We start from the raw sequence: 6,000 nt of genomic DNA on the forward strand, positions 1-6,000 counted from the left end.
GATTCTACATTCACTACTAGAATAAACTGTTGCCTGAGTCTCCATCCAATAACAGCCTTATCTGACAGCTTCTTAGCACACCTAACATGATGAACAGAATATGTACTTTTGAACAGCTGGAAACATTACCTTAAGTATCTCTTCTATGGTTAAGAAAAAAAATATATATATATATATATTTTTAACTAATCCTATGTTAGTTCAATGAGATGATACATCTCAAAACTGTTAAAGAATTTATAAAATACAATACTAATGCCAGGATTAGTTGATTTTTTTTTTTGTAACAGAAGCCAATAGTAGTGAGGAAAGACACAGAGAAGGAAATTATAAAATTTGGTTTGTTTCCTTTTTGATTTAGAATGAATTACTGGCTGTGTTTAATTTTTGTTCCTTTTCTCTAACACGAGTTTTCAACTTTGCTACTCATAAGTTTAAGTCTTATAAAGTGTTTCCTGCTGAAATGCCATGCTGACTGGAATTCAGCAGCAAATAAATATTGCTGTCCTCACTAATTTGAAACAGTATGAGTTTTAAACCTCTAGCTGCGGGAGATTTATTAAGATTACAGTTTTCATCACCATCCCTTCAGTCCATCAAGATAGGTCAAAGCTGTGTAAACTTTTTTTTTTAACAAGCAGCAATTTTCATTATTTTAGACTCTGCTTTCTAAGCCAATAATATTGCTAGAAGCATAAGCCTGAAGTAAATGAAACACATCCACATATCCTTGTGAATATGTTAACCTGTCTTGAGTAAAATAAAAATAAAACAATAATATAGATGAGCATTTCATTAAATTTTAAATCTAAGAACACAAAGTATCTGTTGAAAAAAAGTATGGTTGCTAGAACTCAAATGTTATGTTTACTTGGCAAATAATCCTTATAATCTTAATTTAAAATAAAAATGTGTAATATTGTAATATTCCCCAACGGCAAATTTGAAAGAGTATTTTTACCTTTTTTATGTATAATTTCAATAACTTACCGAATTATATTCATTGATTTAGTGTAACTGGCCTCTGGTAAATAATTAAATGATCAATAACTCAAATAATCTTTCTCCGAGTTTGTTAGTACTCAAGCAAAATGTCTTTCAGAAATGCTATCGTGTTTATGATGTGGTAAGCAGAGAAATGTCTTGGGTGAAAATTTCTAGAAAGTTTTGAGCCACACAAATTATGAGCTAAGAAGTAGCACTTGAAATGACACCTTTCTTGGATGGATCTAAATTAACCAGTGAATGTTAGTCCTTTGCCTAATAGACATGGCATGAACATAAAATTCTGCAAACAAGTTGGATCATTATATAACAAATACATTCTAAAGGCATTGATTTAATCACTTACTAGAACTACAGGGAATACTTAAAGAAAAAATTCTCTTTAAGCAAATGATCGATTAAATAATCCAATAACCCCTGTTATAAAATATGTTTTCAATTAGTATTTCATTCAGCAAGTGAACAACATATCTCTTATATGTCAAATTTTTCAGATTAGAACATTCTGCTTTTATTGACTATACATACTTAGGCATTGTAATGAGTGCTACATTTCAAGAAAATCACCCTGTGAATGTCATATTTTAATTGTGCCAATATGGGAGAAAATTTTCATTGATTAATTTCACCTTTTGTTCATATATCTTTTTCATCATAAACCATTAATAATATTTTTTCTAATTTTTGAAATAGTTCTGTAAAGTAGAGAGAGCACTGAACTATTTCCACACTGTGGGCTTAAAAAAACCTTTGATTTTTTTGTGCCTCCTTTGTTGCCTCTGAAAAGTGATACCAATGGTTCAAATTTAAGTGTCAAAACTCCTCCCACTCATTTCAAGTTCATTTACTTTTATGAACTCCTGCACAAACTTGAGATATGAATAATGTAGCACTGTTTTATTTGTTGACTGTCTTGGTTTGGGAGTCCCTGAGCTTTCAGGCAAAATATGCTGTTTATAAAGTAGAAATCACAGGCAAAATCATCAAACTTTCCCTCACCCAAAATACAAAGCACAAACCTTGCGTCGAAGCTATTACTACTGTGAATTATCTTTACAAGATTTGTTTTTAGTTACACTAAGTCACGCCATGATCAGGGAGATAAGCTGCTGAAAAAAATCTTTCAATAGATACGTCATTTGAATCTCCCCAGTCAGCTATTTACAAGAATTTAAACAGCTCTGATATAAACCATAGGAACATTGAAAGTTCTAAAACATTATATTTACTAATATAATTATACCTCTTTATATGCACCTCTTCTCAGATAATATGAACCAAATGGAAATATTAATCCTTTATTTGCTGTTTCTGCTTCTCCGTAAATGTGCAGATAAGGTTTGTGTGAATAGAGAAATGATTGGTCTGGAGTAATTGAAAGAAGGAGTATACTCCTGATCTTAGTCATGCTGAGAATTTCAGTATTCTAATTCTATTTGAACTTTTTAATTCAATGCAATTATTTTTAAATTTCAAGTGGGTGATTTAAAATAATTATGTTTAACCTACTATTTTTAACTAAGAAATAATTATTAGAGAATATTAAAATTTTGGATGCATTCAACTCAAAATTTACAGTATGAAAATAAGTGGAATTTAAAACAAATCTCCAAGAGTTATTTATTTTTTAATTGAATGAAAATATAATTGGAGTATTTCAGATATAACTGAAAATGCTGAATAGAATACTGCACATTTTTCCACTATTTGTATATGACTTCACCTTCCTCTCCATATAGTAAAATGTCCAGTGCGATTTTTCTAAATTCATCATATTCTGTAACCTAGTTGTTCAACCTTCTGTTTTTTTTAATTTTTAAAGAAAATTCTAGCGCAACTCATCACTAACTCTGGATGAAAATATTGACATCTGAGAATATAAATAGAGTTAGTTGCAAGTGGAAATATATTATTTGTATTGTGTTATTGATAGATTTCTAGTAGTGTGTTTTGCCAAATTTTCAACGAATCTAATCTATTTATCAACTATCAACTATGCCTCTAGTGCTTATAACACTGTGCAAAATAAGCAGCAGAGAGGACTCAGTTAACAGTGTTCCCTTCAAATGGGTCTATTTAGGTATTATTTTTTATTCTCAGAATCTGCACTGTTCAGTTTTGTTTCTTTAACAGTTAACTATTTGAATTTGGGCATTACATTTTTAATCATTTATTATCTTGGGTTTTTTTTTCATGTAACACAGTCTCAGTAAATGTTTATTAAAGAAGATATTTCTGCATTGAATACAGCAAGGAGAGATGAAAGAAGTCACTGATTTAAAACTGATGTGTGGGCAAGAGCTAATGTGTCTAAATATTTTTCCCGAAACTTGCCTGAAATTATTTCTCTGCCGTGAGTTAAGCACTTGATTCTTTTATTTTTTTGGTGCATTGTAGTCAGACATCTAAATGAACTACAATATGGTAAAGGCATACATGCACAAATCACCCAATCAGCCTGTACCCAATGTCTACCCAATCCCCCCCCCCCTTTCTCATTTTTTGGCTTAGTGATTGACTTTTATATGTTTGTGTATTTACACCATGTACATTAGGGAATTTCCTTCCTGCTTGCCTCCTTCCATCCCCCTCAGTCAGGTCCCCTTGTTTGCTCATCTCTAGTTTCTACTTCTTCTCTAAAGTTTCTCCAGTGACCCATTTTTACCCTAGCTTCCACATATTAGGGAGAGCATATGATTTTTTACTTTTTGTGAATGACTAATCTCACTTAGCATAATGTGTTCTCCAGTTTCATCCATTTCCTTGTAAATTATATAATTTTGTTCTTTATGGCTGCGTAAAATTCCATTGTGTACATATTTCATAGTTTTATAATATATTCATCTGTTGATGGACACCTTGGCTGGTTCAATAGTTTAGCAATGGTGAATTGTGTGGCTATGAAAATAGATACGCATGCATTAGTTTGGTAGTTTGGTTTCTATTCTTTTGTGTAGATACCCAGAAGTGGTACTGATGGATCATATGGTAGGTTCGTTCCCATTTTTCTGAGGATCCCCCATGCTATTTTCCAAAGTAGTTTCATTAATTTGCAATCCCACCAACAATGTGTTAATGTTTCTACTTCACCACATCCTTGCCAACATTTGTTGTTGTTTGTGTTTTGAATGTTTGCCATTCTAGTTGTAGTTGGGTGAAATTTCAGGGTAGTTTTGATTTGTATCTCTCTGCTAATGATGTTAAACCTTTTTCCCATTCTATCAGTTAAAAAATGTGCATCATATTTTAAATTAATAATGTCCAAAAGAAATTGAAGTTTACTATTCTCGAATCATTTTTTTGCATTCATTTGGTATTAATTTTATTTTATTTAGAAAATGTCCACAAAATACTGCACTTTGAACAATGGAAGCTCAAACTTGATAGGAAAGAGAAATTATTTACTATCCGTTATTACTATCAACTTAATTAAGATGTACAGAGATTAATTATAAAAAATCTTAGCAAAGGGAAGAGAAGCATATTTAAAACTCAGATGTCTGTTATCTAAATCTTGAAAACACAAAATTATATTTAAGAACATACTTAAATTATTGCATATATTTTATATTGATTTTATGTTAAAGTAGGACCAAAGCTTATTATTTTTTCTTATCATTCTTTTTATGTTTTAGATCTTCATTTGAAGAAATATCAAAATATATGGTTTAAGCCAGACATTTCAAATGTATTTTTGATTGATAACTACAAGTTGAGGAAGAAATAGCCACTTAATTGTAAATTGCACAATAGTATAGCATTGACATCTATTAATGACTTAAGGAGCTGAATATAAGTTACTTTACCTTTTTTTTTTCAGTACTGGGGACGAAACCCAGTGTTATTGTATCTCTGAGCTACACCCCAGCCTTATTTTTTGGTCCTTTTTATTTTTGAAACAAGGTCTTACTGAATTGCGAAGGGCCTCGCTAAGTAGCTGAGGCTGTCTGCGAACCACAATCCTCTGGTCTCTGCCTTCAAAATGCTGGGATTACAAGAGTGCACCACCACACCCGGCCTAAGTTGCTTGACTTTAAAATCATTGTCCTGGCATCATTTTAGCATACTTATTTAATATTTAATAGCAAAGAAGTCTTTAGTAATAGTCCTTGTATAATATTAATTTTGATTTCATATATTTTAAGATTATATCTTATACAGAAACATGCTTTTAATCATCAAAGAAATTGCTCATTAGATAATGACATACATTTCTTTTATTTGAATTCATAAAAAATGTAGCTACCAATCTGCATCATATGTGCTAAAGCTCTACTTGCTATTTGTGAGACAGTCTAATATGTCTAATACTGTGAGTTGCTATGACAGCATGTAATTCATATACTAACTAGTGTGTATTTAAACATTTATTTGCATCTACATTTCTCCTTTTTAATATATTCAATGATAATGTTACTCTATTTTGACCAGTAAAGCGTTTTGAATACCTACAAAATCATAATATAAATAATTTATTAAATAATTTATTGGGCTCCTATAAAAAAGACAATATAAATATTATAACAAATTTTTATCCTTATAGCATGTTTTGTTATTCCTAATAATAAGATAATCCTAATAGTTCATTAATGTTTGGCATTATTAAAATCTTTTTGTTAAAAAGAATATATCAAAAATACTATTATTCAGGCATTGTATTATGGATTACATTAACTCACTTCTCAATTAATGTAAAATATTATAGAATTAAATTAGCATTTCATCAATTTATAAATGTGTGTTGCTTTAATTCTAGCTGTCTTACTTTTTATAATTTTTGATATTAGCGGAAGAAAATTTAACATCCGGAGTAATTTTTCTGTTGACCTTTTTGGTCTAGAAATCAACAATTGTTAAAGATAAGTTCATTTAAAAAACATTGCAAAATAAATTCAGTACAATATAAATTTAGTATAATATAAAATTATATTTCTGTACTCAATAACTAGAAAAGTAGTATAGTGTAAAATTAAATTTTTATATTTTATAAAAGAA

This window comes from Muscardinus avellanarius, assembly GCF_963383645.1.
Source record: "Muscardinus avellanarius genome assembly, chromosome: 12".
NCBI classification, from domain to species: Eukaryota; Metazoa; Chordata; class Mammalia; order Rodentia; family Gliridae; genus Muscardinus; species Muscardinus avellanarius.